At 47.3% G+C, this 22,919-nt stretch overlaps 1 protein-coding gene and 1 pseudogene across 1 annotated transcript in view; one reads left to right on the top strand and one right to left on the bottom strand.

Annotated features, from left to right (window-relative positions):
• LOC142566752 (tachykinin-like peptides receptor 86C) overlaps positions 1-22,919 on the bottom strand; it is a 423,363-nt gene that overhangs the window by 360,983 nt on the left and 39,461 nt on the right. The window lies entirely within an intron of this gene.
• LOC142566784 (uncharacterized) lies at positions 19,181-22,773 on the top strand (annotated as a pseudogene).

Here is a 22,919-nt window from a genome sequence, read left to right on the forward strand (position 1 = left end):
GTTTCACTGTATTGGCAGGGGTTTATTTCGTGTAGTGACGGAACTGCCATAGCTAGCGGCACGGCAACTGCTGCTGAACACAAGTTTGTTCGTTTGATTCCCGGATACTGCACCGGCAAGTTCATGCGTACGAAAACCAAAAAGGGCGCCTGTCTGACTTTTGAAGCGAAGCTTCAAAAGTCATACAGACGCCTTTTTTGCAGCCAAGGTGCTGCATTAAGCATTAAGCTGTCATCCTCGTCGGCTGTGGATGAAATCACTTCCAAGCTCTTAAAAAATCTTCGGCACGTCTCCGCCGTATACTTATCGCTACTGTTCGCGCAATCACCTTACACAGGTAACATACCCAGCAACTGGCAAGGGGAAAGGTAATTTCAATCTTCAAATCACGTAACAAAGTCACCTCTTAACTACCATCCCATTTACTTAACTATTGTGTTATGCAAAATCAAGGAACATGTCATTTATTCTCGCATAATAAATTTTCTTGACTCGAACCATTTTTTTCATCCCTCTCAGCATGGATTTCTCAAGGGCTTGTCCTGCGAAACGTAATTAGCCATTTTCATTCATCATCTGCATATGAATCTTGATTCTAACGTTCAAACTGACGCAATCTTTCACGACTTCGCTAAGGCTTTTGACAAAGCACCCCACAAACGCTTACTACTAAAACTTTCCAAGTTAAATTTACCCCCTAATGTATTACAGTGGATAAAAGAATTTTTACCACACCGCTCTCAGTTCGTCTATGTTAATAACCAAGCTTCTAATCGCCTCCCAGTAACACCAGGCGTCCCTCAAGTAACTGTGCTTGGTCCCCTTATATTTTTAATATATATAAACAACTTACCCACACATGTTTCCTATAACATCAGGATGTTTGCCGATGATTGCAGTGTGTATCACAGAGTTACTAACACATCCCATCAGCTAGCTCTCCAAAACGACCTAACTTGCGTGCAAGACTAGTGCCGCCTATGACTCATGCATGGAACATAACCCTGCAAAATGCCAACATGTGCCATTTCACCGCAAACGCAATTCCCTTTTCTCCCCTTAATTAATCTGTGACGTCGCAGGAGAATTAACCAGTCCTTACAAATACCCGGGCGTAACCTTGTGCGAAGACCTAGCTTGGAATGCGTAAGCCACTAGCATCCTATAGATCATCAGCTAACAGAACCTTTGCTTTTTTTTTTAAAACGGCACTTGCCCCACGCATCGCCAAATGTAAAACTTCTCGCATACACGTCCCTGGTACGAAGAAAACTAGAATGTGCATCCCCTATCTGGAGCCCTCACCAAATCTATTTGATACTTTTGCTAGAATCACTGCAGAATCGAGCCACTAGATTCATTCATTCGTGCTATTTATACAATAGCAGCATGTAATCTTTAAAAGCCAAATGCAGCCTAACAAATCCTGCTTGTTGTCGTCGAATAGCAAGTACGTGTTTGTTCCATATGTTTCTTTTTTTTTTCATCTCACTTCTACATCTGCCCTTCATCAGCAATGCGGCACGCATTTCACTCCGCATTGGTCATTACCTGCAAGTTGCCCGTCCACATGCTCAAATTACAACGTTTGCTGCATCATTCTTTCCTCGCTCAGCCATAAACTGCAATGGCCTTCTACACGACCTCACTGCAACCACTTGTCAATCTGCATTTTCTGATTGTATAACTGCCATAGTTAACCAGTATTTTTTTGTTGTATATGCGATTACTTATACCTCTACCCACCATTATGCATTACCCCCATATTCGGGATTTTTAAGGTAACGAATTGATGTGATGAGCCACTAGTGCATAAATTACGTGCGCACGCGCAGCCGTCGCCCCTCTGCTACCTGTGACGGCATTAAGACGTTCGTTATGCCGGGGCCGGTCAATGCGCATGCAAATGACGCGGAACCTCCCTGTACGGGAACTGTACGCAGATATGGCGTAACCTTATATGGCGTTAGCGTGGTGCGGAATGCATGTGTACGGCAATGTAAATATGTGCATCTACCTGCTCGGGGTCCTCAAGCATATATAAATGACGCATACTAAATCAGCATAACCCCCCCCCCCCCGCACACAAACACACACACACACACGCACATTTGAATAACGCATTCCGCACCACGCAAACCGCCCTACAGCACTACACATACCTTCGACAGTTCCCGCTTTAGGAGGTTCCATCCATTTCTTTTTTTTAATCCAAATTGAAAACTAAGATATTTTTCATGGTTTCTTAATGTGCGTAGAAAAATGTGATATTGTTAGGATTGGTTGTCCTCCTGAGAAGAACCAAAGAACTTAGATTTCTTTATGGTTCGTTCTTAAGTTGCTTTCTCTCGTCTCTGTGCTACCTGGTTAAATAAATTATGAATTTTTACGTGCCAAAACCACTTTCTTATTATGAGGCACACAGTAGTGGAGGACTCCGGAACTTTCGACAACCTGGGGTTCATTAACGTGCTCCTAAACCTAAGTACACGGGTGTTTTTGCATATCGCCCACATAGAAATGCGGTCGCCGTGGCCGGGATTCGATCCCGCGACCTCGTGCTCAGCAGCCAAACACCATACCCACTGAGCAACCACGGCGGTGTGCTACCTGGTATACAGGGTGCGCCAGCTATCATGCACCAGGATTTAAAAATACGCAAATGTCGCGTAGCTGGACAAAATCAACGTAATATTGTTTGCCGTCGCTTCGAGATACTCAGATTATTTTTGCATTCCACCTAATTACATAACTACTGTTAATTAGTTAATCAACTGCTCATACATTACAATTGTATGAGAAGTGTCAATGAGAAGATTGTAGTGCAACATGAAAAACTCCCAATTCTGCTTTCTGTTGCTCAATACGTGCTACATAAAAGTGTTTTTCCGAGCGTGAAAGCAGCTCGCGAATACACGAGAAATTGCCGCGCGACTGGCCGCTCGAGGCACTTTGCGTCTGCTCGCTGGCGCTCGGAAAAATAGTTTTATGTACCAGGTATTGAGCAACAGAAAGCTTCATCGGGAGTCCCTCATGTTGCTCTACAATTTCCATATTAACAATTTTCATCTAATTATCATACTTGAGATGTTGATTAATAATCAGCGCGAACTGTGTAATTATCCAGAATGCAGAAACGATAAGTTGAGTATCTCCAAGCGACGGAAAAGACCATTACCTTGGTTCTGTCAAACCAGGTGGCATTAACACATTTTTAAATCTTGGTGCGTGATAGTTGGGACATCCTGTATAAGGCTGCAATAGTGGCCAAGATATGTTCATTTGAAGTAAATGTTACGGCGTTCGTGCGTCGCAGCCTCTGTTTCCGTATCGCCTTCTAATTTACAGCGAAGCTGTTATGGGCTGGTTCATCGAGGATCGTGTCCGTGTGTCGACACAAAATCCCGAAGATAGTGCAATGCCAGGCCCACCCGGGGCAGAGGCGAAGCCGGCGTTAGGCAATCCCCATACGTGTGCGATCCCGAAGTTAGTGCAATGCCTGGCCGACCAGCAACGGAGGTGAAGCAGACGTTAAGCACTCCCCATTAAGTGGACCGATTCCGGAGATAGAGCAATGCCGGGCCGACCCGCGACGGAAGTCAAGCAGGCGTTAAGTGCTCCCCCATACCTGGGCCGATCGCGAAGATGGTGCAATGCCTGGCCGACCTGCGGTGGAGGTGCAGTTCGCCATTAGGGGGCCGATATGCACAGCTTCGCTGGTCATCCTTCTACACAGAGTGGGAGGTCACTGAGTTTTTGTTAAAGTTGAACTTTCCTTGCCTCTATTCCTGAGTTTAGTGAAGCTGCTGCTGGCAGATGTCTGTTGTTGCATTAGTCGGTAGTTCGGCGTATATATTTGGGGATATATACACGATGGTTAATCTCTAATTTCGTGCCCCATGTGTTAGCAGCAGTAGAATGCAATGTGTGCAAACTTTTCGTGCCAAGCTCCACCCAGTCACGATTTGGTATTTCCTGCCGTATGCCCTCCAACCCATTTTTATTCTTCTGTGAATTTCGTTCTCATGATCAGGGTCCCCTGTGAGTAATTTACGTAGCGAAACGTATTCCTGTACATACTCTACAGGCTGACTGGCGATTATGAATTCTTGTTTCTTTGCCACGCTTTTGAACATTACCTTTATCTTCGGCATTCCGTGAAGAATCTCGAGATAAAGTTAAGAACCGCGCACAGAGTGATCGAACGAAAAATGTTAGGCATGACGTCAAGACAGAGGAAGAGAGCGATGTGAATCAGAGAGCAAGGGAAAATGGCCGATATTCTGGAAAATAGGGGAGCTGGTCCGGCCATGTAATCCGTGGGGCAGATAACCAGAGGACATTAGAGTTTCAGAATGGGTGCCAAAGAAAGGGAAGTTCAATCGAGCACGGCATAAATATAGGTAGAAGGAGGAAATTAGGAAGTTGTCTGCCACAAGTTGGAACCAGCTAGCCAAGCACAGGGGTAATTGGCGATAGCTGGGAGAGGCCTTTGTCCTGCAGTGTACTCAATAAAGATGATGATGATGATGATGATGATGATGATGATGATGATGATGATGATGATGATGATGATACGATGGTTATGCGTACACTGAATGCCAGTGCCAGTAGACCGTGCGTATAATAGCCCCTTTATGCTGACAGGCAAATAATTACTAGCAAACACGACGGCCCAGTTTTGATGAGCACGAAATGCATGAAGCTTCGTGTGCGGTGCCTTGTGCGCGCGTTAATTAAACAAAAAAAGTGGCCAAATGTAATGCGAAGCCCGTTGTTACGGCGTCAAGCTCTCATAAAGAAATGTGCAGCTTAGCCCCATTACACGCCAACACAGCAGAATTAGGCACGCGAGGATTACGAAACCTGCAGGCCGTGCTAACGCTGCCTCCAATTAGGGAAGACAGAAACAAAAGATTGCTGCAGCACGCCGACGTGGATGCGCGCATGAGCAAAACACCGCTGAGGTGAGTTAGCAGAAACGACTGCAGAGCGGTGTGATGTGCAGTGTAGAAAAACAGTTTTGCAACAAGCGCTGAGGCCAACAACATTTTATCCTTTGTGCTCATGTTGAGTCGGACTGAAATATCTGTAAGACACTTTTACCTCGAATTTTACAGAGTATAAAGGAGTTGTACACAGCTGCGAGCACAAATTGAAACTTTCAGTCTGGTCTAGCCACCATTACGCCAAGGTGTCATGTGTGAAAATTCAGCTTTGTTCATTATGCAAGTGAGGTTTCTTCGACAAGTTAGTACGGAGCAAGTTCTCAGCATGGTTCTTTTGTGTGAGGGGCAGCATGTTGCACGTGCATTGGCGGAAAACCACGTTCTGCTGACTCTGATGAAGTAGGTGAAGGTCGAAACAAAGTTCTTTACTGGGGCGTGAAACCGAGAAATGGCTGACGCAGGAAAAGATGCGGCATAACCTCTGTGGTTCCCGATGGCTAAAGGAATGCACAAAAACTGCCCTTGAAAAAAAAACATTCTTCCCAACTACGTTTCTTTGACTTCTGTCAAGGAATATTTTCATTAAGAGGAAGCTTTAGCTCGGGCCCCCCTCTGACGCCGCCTATTCAAATACATGTAAAACGCAAAAACGTTTTTCTGAGATAACCCCTAGACCGATTTTAATGGAATTTGTTGCATTTGAGAGAGAAAGTTAAATTCTAGTGACCTCTTTTATAGGAGGTCACTTTTGTTTGCTTGAAAAACGAATAACATTGCCTACGCTGCGCAGCTTGTCTTATCTAATTGGCTGACAAGAGACGAGGAGCGCGGTCAAGTTGAGAGGGATTCGATGGGGCCGAGCCACTCCACTGCAAATCAATAACCGGTCGAAGAGGGCGGTGCCGGCCTCTGCGATTGGTCCACTTTCCCTTACTTAGCTTGCGGTGGCTGGGCGAAAATCGCGGCGGCATGCAACGGAAGCTTAAGAATGACGCTAAAACAAGGGGTGTAGCCAGGGGGGGAGGGCTTATGGGGCTTCAGCCTCCCCCCCCCCCAAATTTTTTCGTGCTGTCCATGCACCGCCTACCCAAGCAATCCCCGGTGCCGGAAGTCATTCTGAATTTTCTCTAGAATGTCTTTTCCACGCTCGAAAAGACATTTAAGCGTGAACCTTGCGAACTGGGGCTGGATTTCGCGGCAGCGCCCATGCACCGGGAGTCCCATAATGCAAGCAGCCCTATCCGTGCACAATGTTTCAAGGGCGTTTTGATGGTGAACGGGCTCGCCACGGCATCTTGTGAAGGCCGCGGAATCTACGCAGCGCATGGACGTCAATTCCGAAATTTATGGGTATAAAGTTCTCAAAAACTTTTGATGTGAAAGGTGCATTGACATTTCCAAAGTTGAGCTTTAGATATTCAATTGCGGAACTTTGTGGGTTTGATGTTACTATAAATACTGGACGCCAAACGTGCATTGACTTTTCTAAAGTCTTACATCGGACCATACAACGAGACAAGCCAAATCAACACACTATCAGACAAGTTGACAAAGCCAGCAGTGAGCTTCGATCAGATGAAGCGTTCTGGTGGTTCATTTGTGCCATCATGACACATAAAAAATTTTTTTTTTTCACCTACGCCAAAGCATCCATGTCAAGACACTAAAGTCAGCCAAGGTGACTACGCTCTTATTTTATTTTTCCTACTTCGACTTTTATTCGCGAGGACACATTGACGTTCTTCAATTTTTTTTGTCCTCGCTACCCTACCTGCGGGCTGCCAGAGGCAGCCAGAGCGCATGCGTTTTTCTCGTGTTGCTCCGACCACCGCACAGCGCACTTCGGTGCGCGTTCGCTTTTCTCTGGCCGAGGGGATTTTCGCCTGGCAGAGTTTTGGGCACTTTCTGGCTAGCAGACGAGAAAAAGAAAATGTCGTCGCTCGCCGCCATCACTGTGGGGACTTACGAATTGCACCGCGTTCGCTTGAGCGCAACCTCTCCGGAAAGTCTTCTCTCGCCAGTGTAGGATACCGAGCAGTATGCGTATGGTTCTCGGTGGACCAAGCGTCTCACGTTTTCTTCGATATTCTTTCGGTAGCTACATTAGGTGCCCAAAGTAGGCATTCGATTGTAGCTAACATACATTGCGCTTTTTCATTTCGGTGCCCCGGCCCCACAAAGGAAAGAAAAAAGTCATTGCTGTAGCGCAGCGAATTGTTGTATGGTAGAAGTTCGATTTTGTTACTTCTTCTTTTGCGGACAGTAATGGGCCACGGGACACTTCAGTTGCCGGATAGTGTTATTATATAGTATTGCGATAGCAATTTATGGACACTCCAGGCGCATTCCTGCCGTCGCCGTCGCCCTCATGTTTCATATAAAGTCCAAGGGCGATAGCATCGTGACCGCGCGCCGCATGCTGTATGTGCGAGTGAAAGCGTAGGGAGCGGGATGGGGGGCTGGAATGGGTGAGACGACGGTGGTGGCTCAGTCTTGTGTGCGCCAAAGACAAAAGGGGGGAGCAAGCGCGCCGCCTTCCGTCGCGCATCGGGGGGAGTGGATGGAATGGGGGTGGGATCTAGGATTCTGTGAATCTCTGATTGCGCAACATGTTTGTTTGCCTTGTTTGACGCATTATATACAGTGACTTTTTCTTGGATACGTAGATTTATTGGAGACTCATACGTATATTTAAATACCTTGTTGCGGGGTTTTGTGTACACGTCCAGTGAACTTTGTTTCCAGTGACACTTTTTTGCCTTTTATCAAGCTGTATCTTCGCATTTGTATATTCCATTGTATCTTCGCATTTCTAATGTTCGAAGGCGAGTAAAATCAAAGGGAGCCAACCCACCCCGCGCAATAATTGTTCGGTCCATCATCTGCGAGGCATGCACGTGACACATAGGCATCTCTCTACAAAAGTGAGACGCAGGTGTGAGTATCAAGGTTGTTTAATACTCTCATACACTAGGTTGAACATGGTTGCGCGACATAATGGGCGCTCTAGAAGTTGAGCAGCGTGGTGCCCTGAGGTTTCTGACAGCTGAAGGTATTTCTGAAAAAGAAATTAGTCGCCGTATGTTTGCCGCGTACGTTGAACATTGCATTTCATTAGCCACTGTGAAGCGTTCCAGCAAACTGTTCAAAGAATGACGTAAATATTGCAAAGACGATCCAAGGCCGGGCCAAAGCCCATCGTGCGATGACCCCTAACAAAATTGCAAAGGTTTATGAGCTGATGAGGCAAGAACGGAGGATTAGCATCGATGAACTGGCACTGGCAGAGGGTGTGAACATCAGTCACGGTTCGGTTCACGCAATAATTCATGAACATCTCAGGTATCCGCTCTTGTTTGCGCAATGGTTGCCCAAGATATTGAACTACCGCCAGAACACGGAGACGTTCAGCGCCGCCTTGACTCATGTAATCCGGTATCACAATAAGGGTGAGGACTTCTTGTCTCCAATTGGGATCGGGGACAAACCATGGTGCCACTTCTACGAGCCTGAAACACCACAGCAAAGCTTACAGTGGAAACATTCGAATTCACCACCCCCAAGAAAGGAAAGGCCGTCATTTCCGCCGGAGAGATGTTGTTGACTTTTTTTTCGATCGTCAGGGGCCATTACTGATAGAATTTGCTAAATCTTGAGAGCCTATCAATTTGTTTCGTTATTGTAAAACGCCAGATCGGCTGCTTCTCACAATCAAGAACAAACTACGCAGAAAATTGATGATTGGGGTCATCTTGTCCCACGACACCGCCGTCCCCACGTCGCTGATGTGGTTAATACAAAACTGGCAATGTTCCGGTGGGAACCGCTGCAACATCCGCCATAGAGCCCAGACCTGTCGCCTTGCGACTTGTACTTTTGGGAGCATTTGGAAAAACAGCTCAAGCGAACCAGATTCGTGTCGGACAATGACGTGAAAGAGTCAGTTGCAGACTTTTTCAAGCAGCAACCCAAGGAATTTAATGAGACGGGAATCACGCAACTCGTTAGACAACGGGACAAATGTCTAAATGATCATGGTGACTACTTTTAAATAAGGTACCCAGTTTGTCATATATTCGCATTGGCTGACTTTCGTTAGACTCGCCCTAGTTTATTTTGCAGAACTCCTGCTCTTTATACGTGCTCTCTGTTGTGGCTATAATTTGGGCACAATTACTCACGATACACGACCGGTGACAGCTGCTTCTGCGTAATACACTGGAACAAATGACAGCGTCATTGAGATTTTTCACTGGCCGTTGCATATGTACAAGAATCTAAACAAGGTTCTTGAATGACAAAGTTTCATTACAATATTTGTCCTCAGCTTGTTAATTTCACGGCCTTCAAATTTTTCATATCAGCGGCATGCACTGCCTCGTTGGTTTCAAACTGATATAGTTCTAAAGTTCGTGTGATATTTTATTTACTTATTAAATCGAGAAAAAAAACATGGAAGCATTGATATCGGTTATTTTTGGATCAGTTTTCTCACACACAAGTATATTCTTTTATGAAAAAATACGTATTTTCCTTGTTTTGACAGTACGTAGCGTTCAAGAATTCGTTTGCAGCATCTTTAGCAATGACAATGCAGTTATTATTGATGTATAGGATCCCCAGACAAAGTGTTTGAGAGGAATCTTTAGCTCGCGCCCAACTGCGACGCGGCCTATTCAAATACATGTAAAACGCAGAAACGCTCTTCTGTGATAACCCCCGGATCCCTTTTCTTGAAATTTGTTGCATTTTAGAGAGAAAGTTAAATTCTACTGTCTGTTGGAAGCGGAATTTCGATTTAGTGCCTGGACATTGTTTAAATATTTTCAAGAACTCGAACGTTAAAAAACAAGAACAAAATAGAAGCACGACATTTACAAACTAATAGCTCTGCATCAAGCAGACATGTCACTGTTCAGTAAACGGCATCTAATATAACAGTCAAAGCGGACAAATTTGGTGCGTCAATTCGTATCTTACGTGAATTGGTTACGTTGTGTACAACAGTTCTGCGAAAGCCGTATTTCCATAATGCTAAATTTCTTGAGATTCACGTGTAACATAGAAATTTTGTCCGCTGTACATGTACTATTAGACGCAATTCACAGAATTATGATATCATTTTTCATTGCTGAGTTAGATAGTTTTAAACTTCATAGATTATATTTCTGAAAATTTGCGATCTTGGTTAATTTGTAATAAAGAATGGACAACCTAAATGAAAAATTTGAAATGAACAGTCGCTGGAATTTAGGTTTTTCTTTTAAATGCAACAAACCTCGTCAAATTTGGTGCATTGGTTGACAAGAAACACGAGTTCTCCTTCTACATGTATTTAGATACGAGCACCCGAGCTAAAGCTTCCTCTTAAGAGGAAGCTTTAGCTGGAGTGCTCCTATCTAAATACATGTAAAAGGAGAATTCGTTTTTCTCGGCAACCACTGCACCAAATTTCATCAGGTTTGTTGTATTTAAAAGAAAAACTTAAAATCTAGTGACTGTTGGTTTCGAAATTTTGAGTTAGGTTGTCAATTTTTTATTAAAAATTGGTAAAAATCCAAAATTTTCAAAAAAAAGAAACTATCAAGTTTACAACTCTGTAACTCAACAACTAAAAATGATAATACAATTGTGTGAATTGCATCTGATAGTACATCTAAAGCGGACAAAAGTGATATGTTACACATGAATATAAAGAAGTTTAATAATAGGGAAATAAAACTTTTGCAAAACCCTTGTAACCAACGTAACAAATTCACGTAATATGTAAAATGACATATCGAATTTGTCCGCTTTAAATTGTCTAATGAATGCCGTTTACAGAACTGCGAAATCAGTTCTTGATGCAGAGCTATGAATTTGTAAACTTCGTGCTTCTATTTTTTTCAAACGGTCAAATATTTGAAAATTGCTTTAAGAAAATTCAAGCCCTAAATCGAAATTCCGCTTCAAACAGTCACTAGAATTTAGCTTTCTCTCGCAAATGCAACAAATTTCATTAAAATCTGTCCAGGGGTTATCTCAGAAAAACGTTTTTGCGTTTTACATGTATTTGAATAGGCCGCGTCGGAGTTGGGCCCGAGCTAAAGCTTCCGCTTAAGGAGGAGACCGAGCTGGAATGTGAGCCCCCCCCCCCCCCCCCCTCCCCTTGAACGAAATTTCTCGCTCCGCCACTGGCTAAAACGGATCGTCAGCAAAGAAGCGTTGGCTGAACGAGGTCATAAACGTGCCGAAAGTGGTCCAAAATGTTACATGGCCACGCCAAAAGTTTTTTTATACGCAAATAAACCCATGCTTTCGGGCAGGTGCGAGTAGTCAATGCCTGAGTGATCGGCGGCAGCCATCTTTTATTCATTTCGGAACAGGGCAGCCTGCGGCTATTCAGAAGGAAACTCTGTTTTGTTCAGCATAATAATGCATATTTAACGCGTACACGCCACTTTGACGCGGTGAGCTTTTGTGTTTTTGTGACGTCGCGTGACAGGCAGGTGAAGTGGGTGTAGCCCGAAAGCTTTTGACCAATAGCCGGGGGCTAATGGCGAAAATGCGTCGAATCAAAAATAACAATTTTTCTTTTTTCAGTCAACTCATGCATAATCAGTGTGCACACGCCATATTAGATGGGGAGCTATCGTGGTTTTCTTGACGTCGCGTGACAGACAGGTAAAGTGGAGGTGGTCCATAAAAGTTATCGACCAATCGCGGAGGGCTGATTACAGAAGTGGAATAGAAACGTTTGGAATAGTTTTACGTTATAGCGCCCATAATTTAGGTCTTTCTCCTATTTGCCTTTTTCAGGTCCACTTCCTGCTACTGCGCTTCTTGAAGAAGCTATTGATATCTTGGAGTCTACTCCTCCCCGTGAATTCTAGTGTTCCTAAATCGATGTTGTAGTCATCAATTGCTTGTTCCGCAGCCTCATTTTCTCCCATTTTTTGCATTGAAGTCGACCATGACTACAGCATGCTGAGTTGGCACCTTTGTCGATGCTAATTCAATATCTTCATGCAACTATTATATTTCTTCATCATTATCACTGCAGGTTGGAGCATAGTCTTGTACTACCTCTATTCTATATCTCCTATTTAAATTTATTACGACACCTGCTATTTCCTCATTAATGCTGCAGAATTCATCAATGTTGCTCGCTACGCCTATAGGGTTTAGAAGTACTAGCCTGTATTCTCTCTTATCTGGACGACATCTGTAGCAGAAGATGCGGCCGTTAGTCAGCACTGTATGAGCCTGACCAGTTCTTCTAACGTCACTAATGCCAATAATATCCTACACAATGCCTGCTAGTTCCTCATAGAGCCCTGCTAAGCTAGCCTCACCGGAGAGAGTTCGCATGTTAAATTTTCAGGTTCCGATGCCAGTGGCGGCCTGTCCTAATCCAGAGATTCTTAGAGCCCTCTGCCGCGTCTCAGGTCTGAGCGCCGCCATGATAAGGTGCTCCGCAGCCGCTGGGGACTGAGGGCCACGGCTTAATTGCTGGTCACGAGGGAGTTAGTGGCCAAATACAGCACCAGGGAAGTCAACTGCTGATCTGGTGTGGGAATGTCTTGGTTGAAGCTTAGTGCGCCCGCCTAATTTGGTTGCGCCCGGACTAGGCTCGCCCCGCTGGGTCTCGGTATTTTTTTTTTCTTTTTGCACGTGCCAAACCAGATAATTTAGTGGAATGGACGAGAATTCGAGCTTCCGATCTTAAGATTAGAAGCTCGGCCTTCTGCCTTTGCTCTACGCCACTTGGCTCCAAAATTGAAGTGTGCGCCCTTTTGTGCATTTCACTTCTGTCGCAATCCGGCCGCCTGAGCCTGCAAAAGAAACTCTTTGACCTAGTGCGAGGTATCATCATGTTTTATCAGTTCAGGAGCAAAAAAAGAAAAGCGGTGTAAGCTCATGCGACGTAAACGTGCGATAGGCAAGTTTGCGGCAACTGCTTACATACATCTCCATGCCCTCGGCACGGATCCTATGTGAAGAGAGCGGGCGTTTCTTCGTCGGTTGGCGCTCGGCGACTTCGTCAACCAGCACCTTAGAAATAATCCTGGCTGCCGAGGGAGCCGATATTGAGCCTATTTGCGGCATTAGAACTGCACCTACAACTCTGTGCAGCGCGATCACATAGACTGCCGATGAACGTACTGTTGCTGGTGGCCTTGCATTGACGCCATGTGAACTAGTTATTATGCAGCTTTCCCTTTGATTTCTTTCCGTAATTACTATAGCAAAAAATTAATCGCCTTGTAGTATGGTGGTGGTGCGGGTGGTGATGTTGCTAGAGGTGGGGTTAGCGTGGCTGCCCTAGGCGGGAACTGCTCCTCCTGAGCATCTCTTTCTGCGCCAAATATGTCGCCAAGTGTTCATCAGTCCTGCCTCTGGCTGGCAGAAACGTGAGAAGAATGCGTGATGCTTGCACTGCCATTCTTCTGGCGGTCGCGCGGTGAACAGAAAACGCACTTGCGTTTGTCGACGCTTAGCAGACACCCGAAAAAGGAAGCTCTCAAATAGGCGTGTGCAGTGATTTGCCGTAAGAATATAGCCTTAAGTGCAGATGCATGATGAGATGCCATGTTGTCAGTTGACCGCGCTCCTTTCATTCCTTGTCGTTTAATCCGACCTTTGCTTCCTCCTCGCTCTCATACGATGCCGCAAGTTAATGTTGGGCCCTTATTTTAGCCTAAGAACTTCTTCGCTAAGAAATTGCGTATGAACGGCGTAGCTTAGTAAGTTCTGCCCATGGTACGATATAGTATCCTGAAAGCACATTCCGTTAGTTATTATGCTAGTATTATTTTTTTAGTCTTCTTTGCAATAAAGTTGAGTCGCGTGTTGAGCGCCTGAAATGCTCGAGATGTAAAGAAGAGCTCATTAGCTTTCGCTGTTGAGCTTTTCTGTTCGTGAGACACAGACATTATTTAGTCTGTTGAACGTAATTGCCGAATGTTCAAGTAGAAAAAGCGTATGTGTATCCGTTTGTTTATTGTTTTTACATATATAAGGGCTTGGAAGAGTCCAACGGCTTAATTTAGATTGCGACTTATTTTATGTATCGTACGAGTTATTCGTAAGCGTCGGGGTAGAATTCTGATTCAACTTTGTTTTTATGTCGTTCGTGTGAGGTTGAGTATTTAGTTTCGTAGTCGGTTAAAACCGTTTCTGGGATTTGAAATGTGGTACTCATTTTACCAAGTGCATTTCGACAGCAATTAAAGGAGGACTATCTTGGTTGGCTTTTATAGTTGTCAGACGTCATTCCGTACTTGCGCGAAGTGGCGGCCAAGCGCTATGATTAGAAGCGCTCAGCATTTGTGTCTACCGCTTTTGGCGACAAAATAAGGTGAGCTCCGGTAACATTGGCATTTACCAACCTGCCCGAATTACAGTTGACAATCACTTGCAAAGCAATCTTGATTTATTATCACGGTGACAATAAAGAGAAGGTCCGTATTGCGAATTTCTTTTGAGCACTTGTCCTGTTTTATTCGGGAATTTTTTGTTTCATGTTTTGTATAGCGTAATCAGATCTCAGATAATGCGATATTTACTCATCTTTCTCTGGTGGTTTGGAGAGAATACAGAGGATGCTTGCTATGGCCGGAGTGGATTGGCGCAGTTAATACTTGGTCGTTCCAGTGGACCTTCTCAGGGCCCAGCAGCAAGAAAGACCACCGGCTGAAAAACTGTCAAAACCTGTCCCTCCAGACCATCGACGACGTCGCTCAACCAGTGCAACTAATCCTCTGACGTGGGTTGGACAGCTCGACTTCTGGATGCGTTGTCTGGCGGTGGGGGTGCTGTTGTGCCACACATCTTTGAGCGAGCACTCATCGAGGGTACTTGAACTTTCCCGCATGCTGACGATATCAAGACAAGTGAAGGACCCAGCACTAATTACTCGACAGCGCTTCACTCAACCTAAAAAGGACAAGGGTCACTAACCTTCAAGACTTATCCTGTGACGCGAAGCAATGCGATGCGGGTGACGTGAGCACCCGCCGTGGCTCTTCCTCCCGACGATGGGTCAGCAAGGGCATTTGAGGCAGAAGCTACCCATTGTTAGAAGAGAGAGTCGCCACCATCCACCCAATCGGTCTGGTGCGCTCCTAACACTACATGTATGTTATTTTCAGCTATCTGTACATATTGCAAAAAGCTTTTCGTTTTCTCTTCGTATGATCTAACAGTCCATCTCTCGTCTTCAACTCCGAAGTCACGACTCCTGAAACACCTTTTGCCGACGTCATGAAATGCCATCTGACGCAAAAGCGCAATATTTTATACGTATTTTTCAGCAAAAAAACACATCAATGCATGCAGTAGAAGCGAAGTTACCGGCAACCAAAGATCGCCGCACATTTCCTGCGCGGTGCCTTCGCTCCTTCATCAAAGACTTGCACCACGGAAGCTACGGCGGAGCAGAGCGGGGCGATGTCGAGAACGCTCCGCCTACTGATAGTCCCAGTGGCACCCAGTTTAAGTTTGGTTTTGGATGTTAACGTAGACGCCGTTACTTCCTGTTTTGGTGCACAACATGCTACACACCGACGCTATCCCTCAAGTTACGGCTGAGTTATGCTATAGAGTGTATACGGCTACTATGGCAAGCATTGTCGCTCTACCTGTGGCGTCAAACGTCTTCAAAGCCGTTCATAGAAACAGCGTAGGGTATCCTCCAAGGCAAGCTTGCGTATAGTACGCCGCGCCAGAAGCCATGCGAGCTTGGTCATGTTGTTTAAGCCATGATGGGCTCCCCTTTGCGACGGTGGCTGACATGTGCGAGCTGTGTACCCACACGTCGACGCACTACTGTGCAGAGTAACGTAGACAAGCGATGCTCCCTAGGCACCACCACCGGCAGCTTGCGCCACATCTGGGTGTCGCGCGTAGTCGGTAGCAGATATGTTTTTTTGGTCACAAATATAGAGGTATTTTCATTTCTTCTAGCCTGGTTTTCCGATGCACTCTTACCAGGCTTGCCGATGCTGACCATCTTGCGGTAACCGGTGCAGTACATTTTTATCGCTGTCGCCCCCTTGTGGCCAACCACTGCGTAGTGGTGTCCGCGTTTCCCATTTACTTTTGAGCGAACGGCTTTTCCAGCGCGTTTTACCCAACTTTCAAATCTGCGAGCACAACAAACGCTGCGTTGGAGCTGAACGTCTGCTTGCGTTCAAGTGGGGCTATTTATTTAGGGCCGACAATGTTCTTCAAAAATGGTCCTGAGTTGGTGGCGCAAACAAAATCTGCAGAATATTTTAAAATTTCCAGCTCTGTACCAAAAATAGATATTGTAGTTCTCTAAACTGCTTCTTTTAAGACATATAAATAACGCAAATGTGGTATATATGTTGAGAGTCGATGTTAAATAGTTACAGCGCTTACGAAGTGTAAAAATGCCACTCATCAATTATTGGTACATTTCAAGGCGATGTGTAATACATCAATTTTGATCTGTTCTGATGACTCCACAGGAGCTGTTGAGTTAATTCTGATATACCTTTCGTTGGTGAGTCGGAGTTGAAACTTCATTCTTCAGTTATTTTTTTATTTTTTATGTAGCACATTTCTAGTTTCTACCGTTCCGATAGAATATCTAAGTTTTTCTTTCTTCATTTGATAACTTAAATCAAGAATATACTTCCACATCCGGTAAGTTTTAACGTTATTTTACTTGCCACTACAACAAACTTCATGAAAATTGGGGCGGTAGTTGACGAAAAAAAATGATTTTATCTTCCCATGTATGTGATAGAAGCTCCCGAAATAAAACTTCCTCTTAACCTTATGTCGTTTTCTATAACACGGCTTATCATTAAGCAATATGGCTTTGCAAAGCGGAATTACATGTTAATAAATACCATGAATATGTTTTTATGTCATGCTTCTTGCACGTTTACCGGAGCTTGCACGTTTACCGGATGACGGACCCTGCAATATCTACATCAAGGGGGTACTTTTTTTTATTTGTAAAAGATGTCCATGCGTCAGAGCATGATGCCAATTTGAAACTCTCTATAACATGATTTATATTCTTAGTGCTGACATGTTTTAAACACCTCTTTTATCCAATTAAGATAGGTTTTTTGTTATTTTCCTTGCCACGACTTGCTCTGCTAGACATCTTCGGCGTATGCACTTCACGAAGTACACATTTATGTCTGAAAATTAGTTCTTTTTTGTAAGTCCTGTCTGCTTACGGCTACGTCCTAATGCATCTAGCATTTTGTCACATTTGGGAGAGGGCGCTGCGGTCGCCGAGGCAGACGGACGCGTTTCACATCTCCGTCTTTTTCGAGCTTTCTCGCAGTGCTAATTAGCCAATACCGAAGTTCCCTCTTCCCCAGTGCGTTGCTAAAGTCGAACGGCATCGACAGACACCGAAAGCATCGAAGGCAAGTCATTTTTCGCCGAATTATCGAACTTTTCGTGTCAACGCCGTGCGACCAAATGCCTATAGCCTAGACGCGCTCCGCCGAAGCTAGGGCTTGACGCCGCACCTGCTGCGCGCCCGCCGACCCCGGCGACTGTCGCGCAGTTCGGAGATGGAGTTGTCCGCTCCAACAACAAGCTCAGATGCCAAGATGCATGTGCAAGTGATGGGCGAAGAAATTTCGCCCGAAGAATTTCACGAAGGCGCCGGATGGAAACTTGCCGGAGACCGCCTGTCGAGAAACCGCCAGCGGGGAGCAGACAAGAAGCTCAACAATGACAACGCCGTCAATCGTAACGCAATGCTGGACGCCAAGAAGATGAAGACCTCAGCCATCAAGGCCGCAAGAATGCCGGCTATGCCACGCGAGGAAACCAAAATTGTCGTTAGGCCGAGGGGCGGCCTAAGCGTCGCCAAGACCGGGCTGATCGACGTCATCGCAGCAATACACGCATCGGCCGGAACCACCAAGGAAGCCGGACACTCCGACACGTTGTGCCTCAACGCACAGCAAAACATCGTCGTGATCAGTAGACCCAAGGAAGAACACGCGTGTCGCTACAAGAAAATCAGTGAAATTAAGATTCGAGGCAAGCTGCACCAAGCCAGCGCATACCGCACGGCCCCGCACGACAGCGTCAACGGAGTCATCCGGGGAATACCCGTAAGCGAAACACCGAGGGACATCGACGTCAGCATCGTCAACGAACGCAACCCGCTAGCCCTGTGCGCCTAAAGAATCGGAACCACGACGACGACCATCGTGGCCTTCAGCGGCACCAAGGTGCCCAACAACGTGAGATACGGCTCCACTCTCATGAAATGCCAGTTATATCGAAAACAAGTGGACGTCTGCCTCCAGTGCGGACGCATCGCTCACCGAAAAGACGTTTGTCCGTCGCCTACCGACCACATCTGCATAGGGTGCGGAGAACAGAACCTCCGTGAGTACTATAAGTGCTCACCGAAATGCAAGCTCTGCGGCGGTAAGCACTTAACTGCCGACAGAGATTGCAAAGCTAAGAACAAGATCCCATACGTCGTTCGCAAGAGACAGTGGGAACGGCGAAAGATCGACAGTCAGGTTTCGCTCGAGCGCAACTTTCCATCGCTCGAGCCGCTAGCTGAACGCAAGTCGAGAACTCCCTCCAAGAATCGCTAGCGATCGAGAGCAGTCAGTCAACAGAGACGGCACAGCCGCGACGCTAGTGCAAATAAGGCCGGAAGATCCCCGTCGAGAGAGCGAGTGAGCTGGGCAGACACCGTCCGATGCCCCAACGAAATGAAAAGAAGGGACGAACAAGAACCAACAAACGCGGAGCCAGGAGACCCAGACGCTCGAGGCGTTGCGAAAAGAAAACGCGGAGATGAAGCCAACGATCGTGCAACTAACCCGGGACATGGAGAACATCCGCAAGGAGATCAACAACAAGTAACAACAAATGGAGCAAGCGCCGACCGCACCAAGCACGCTGGCGCCGAGTATTAATTAGCCAGGCAGCGACGAAAGAGCTCGACTCCGCCAAGGAGCCTGCACCAAAGAAGAGAGCTATCGAAATGCAAGGAAGTAAAGAGGCAGCCTGCCACCTCGACGCTCGCTTCTCTGGTATCGACTCCGGTTTAGACAAGCTCGAGAAGCTGATCCTGGCAATGAAGAACACCATCGAGAGAAAGTTCGTCGAGTACACAGCAAACTCGCCATCTAGGAGAGAAGCATTCAACTAATGATGAGCCACCTAATTTTCGCTCACCAGCAAAGTACCCAAGCACCCGGCCACAACTTACACCTCAGACAAACATGGCCACCGACCTAGCAAGCATAGTCGTGTGGCAGTGGAACTGCCGCGGCCTCCAACGGAAGCGCGCATTGATCCAACAACACATCGAGCGCGCCAACCGAAAACCCGACGTGCTACTATTACAAGATACTTTCACCGCCACACCGTCCCTTCCCGGCTACAGAGTGCACGCGGGCCCGCCAGACGGCAGGGGCCTGTGCACCCTGGTCAGAAAGGGACTGACCTTCGTGGAGCACGAACTCAAAAGCGTCAAGATGGAGCACACTTTCACGGAGCTCGTGCCGACCAAATGAAGAAAGGAAAGCGTTTTCATCTTAAACATATACAGCAACCCGTCGCACTGGCGACAGCGGTTCAAGCATTTGCTGCACAAGGCGAGCACCGCAGCAGGGAAGTCCAAGCTCCTGGCGTGCGGAGACTTCAACGCCATGGATCAGACGTGGGGATATATCAAGAGCAATGTCAAGGGGAGAAACCTAGCACAAGACGCGCTAGAACTAAACCACACCCTTATCACGGACCCGGCATACCCTACAAGAATGGGTAACTCGGTGTCTCGCGACACCACATCCGACCTCACGTTCGTCAAGAACAACGAACCAGTCACCATAACCTGGAGAAACAGCGAAGAAGACTTGGGCAGCGACCACACGATCGCCTAAATTGTCGTACCCACGCCGGGAGATCAAGCAAGTGGCACGAGAAAGTTCGCCTTGGTTGACTGGACCGAGTTCAGGAAACTCAGGGATCGAGAAGAAGCCGCAGTGGACGATATCACGGACATCGATGCGTGGACTGTGAAGGTCGTCCGGAACGTGCACGACTCAACCCGAGATATCGAGACAGACGTCGAGACGGACAGGATGGACAGCCAACTTGCCCACTTCATCGAGGCAAAGGAATCCATACTAAACAGATGGAAGAAGCAGAGACTCAACAGAAGGCTCCGCAAGAAAGTGGCCGAGCTCAACCGCGCGATCGAAGAGCACTGCCACACTCTCTGCTGCCAGGAATGGAACGAGTTACGCAACGTGGCTCACGGCCAGATACACACCGGCAAGCCGGGGAATTTACTCACACCTACTGGATGAAACCAAAACCAAATCCCATCAAAAAGATCGTCTCACCAAACTTCTACATCGACAGACCGCGGAGAGCGGGGCTGCCGCCGTGCGAAAGAAGCTCCAAGACAAGTACGTCCCGACGACACCGCCTGTCGGCCACGGTTCATACCGCGGCCGACCCAACGTGCGTCTGAACAGGGACATAGAAATCGAAGAGGTACGCACAGCCCTGCACGACATGAACAGCCGATTTGCATCTGGTCCGAACCTCATCACAAACAAGGCCCTAAATAATCTGGTGGACCGCCCTATCGAGACCCTAACGGCGTATTACTACAAATACTGGAGGAGTGGCACCCTGCCGAAGCAGTGGAAGAAGGCGAAGACAATTCTCATCCCCAAACCAGGAAAGCCACTGAGCACGGACTGCTTCCGCCCAATCTCGCTCACGTCCTGCGTGGGCAAGGTCCTGGAACACGTCCTAGTCAACCGATGGCAAGAGTACCAGAAAACAAAGATCTCTATCCCGAGACGATTATCGGCTTCAGCCAACACTTGAGCGTGCATAACGCCATGATCCAAATAAAACATCACGTCATCGACGGCAAAATCAGGGACACCAAAGCCATCCTCGGCCTCGACCTAGAAAGTCCCTTCGACAAAGTGACGCACTCTGCCATCCTCGCGCAGGTATCCAATCTAAACCTAGGCGAGAGGTCGTACGAATATATAAAAGACTTCCTCACCGGCAGGATGGCGGAGCTCAAAGCCGGCGACTTGAAGACGGACGAGAAGAAATTAGGGAGCCAGGGCACTCCCCAAGGCTCCGTCATTTCACCCATGCTATGTAACCTTGTTATGATTCAAGTTGCCAAAAGACTATGCCAGATCGAAGGACTGAAGAACACGATATACGCGGACGACATTACGCTGTGGGTGGATGGGGGCAGTGATGCCCGCATAGAATCCACACTGCAGACGGCCATCGACACGATCGAAGAATGCCTGGAAGGTACGGGACTTCATTGCTCCCGAAGTAAGTCGGAGCTCCTGCTTTACTAACTGGGCCAATGAAAACGCACAGAATCAAGAAGCAAAGTGAACACGAAAAGATCAATATCCGCACCAGGGATGGTAACACAATACCGACGGCCAGCAAGATCCGAGCCCTGGGCTTGACGATCGAAGCGCTCGTCAGGAACGGAGCACCACCACCCGCCTCACGGGAAAGGCGGCCAGCGCGACCAGACTGCTCAAGCGCGTTACCACCAAGAAGGGGGGCATGAAGGAGGAAAACCTCATCAGACTTATACACTCCTTCGTACCCTGCCACATAGTGTACGTGGCAGCCTTCCACAAGTGGATGAAAAGCAAAAAGAACAAGCTAGACATCCTAATCCGGAGGGCTTACAAGACAGGCCTCGATCTACCCGAAACTACCAACACGAAACGTCTCCTCCAGCTGGGCATACACAACACGCTCGACGAGATCGCCGAAGCGCAAAGAGCCGCTCAGTTGGAAAGACTGTCATCAAAAAAGGCCGGCAGAACGATCCTGTGCAACCTAGGCATCAGTTATCACGAACAGCAGGGACCAAAATTACCAGTCCCCGACCACGTACGACGGAACATGCGGGTGCCAAGACACGCTAGAGCCAAGGCACTGACGGACCTTGCACGCGGAAGATCCCGGCACCAGATACGTTGACGCAGCCGAATATGCCTGCCGCAACGGCTCCGCGATCACCGTGGACGACTCCGGACGTGCGGGCAACCGCCAGCACGTCGGGCAAGCAAGTGGAGGAAGCAGAAGAAATAGCCATCGCCCTGGCCATCGTAGGCCGAGAATGCCACACGACCTTCAGCGACTCCAGACAGGCGGTGAGGAACTACACCAAAGAAAGAATTGCCCCAACGGCGGCACGCATCCTGCTCCGACAGGCAGACCGGGACAAGAGGACTCGAATCAAGTGGCTCCCGATCACACAGATCAAGCGTCGGAGAAGAATGCCAATCGCAACGAAACGGCACGTGCCCGAGCGCGAGGACTAACCGACCGCGCCCAAGGCAACGTCCGCCCACTGTGGTTCAGCGCCAAAGACATGATGACCAGCTATAACGAATTGACCAAGGCCTTTCGGCTGGCCCGCAGAATTCTCCCGCCGCCCTGCAAAGGACTGAGCAGGTCCTAGGCCGTGCTTTGCAAGCAACTGCAAACGAGAACGCTTCCAAGCCCGGCGCTATTGCATAGGATGTATCCAGAATCGCACGCCGATCACAAGTGCAGAGCGTTCTGCAGGGAGACGGCCACATTCGAGCACAGGCTATGGGATTGCTCCAAACATCCAAGCGAAGCTAACTCAGGATGTATACCGCCGCAGCTCGAGGACGCAACGCGGAGCGACGACCAAGAAAAACAACTCCAGGCCGTCCAGTAGGTCATCGAGGCGCTGGCTAGGCAGAAGTCTCGCGAGCCGGCAACGGCGAGCGGGGATCCTCGCAGAGTACGCGCCACGATGATGACGTAGGCCACGTCCGAAGCGCGCCTGCGCGCTTTACTGCAGGCTCAATAAACGTTTTCCCAATCCAATCCAATGTCACGTTTTATGGCACATCAATGGACACCTAGTCAACTACGAAAAAAAAGGCACGAAAAGAAAGAAGCGACGTCGTA

Source organism: Dermacentor variabilis, unplaced genomic scaffold (assembly GCF_050947875.1).
Source record: "Dermacentor variabilis isolate Ectoservices unplaced genomic scaffold, ASM5094787v1 scaffold_13, whole genome shotgun sequence".
Taxonomy (NCBI): domain Eukaryota; kingdom Metazoa; phylum Arthropoda; class Arachnida; order Ixodida; family Ixodidae; genus Dermacentor; species Dermacentor variabilis.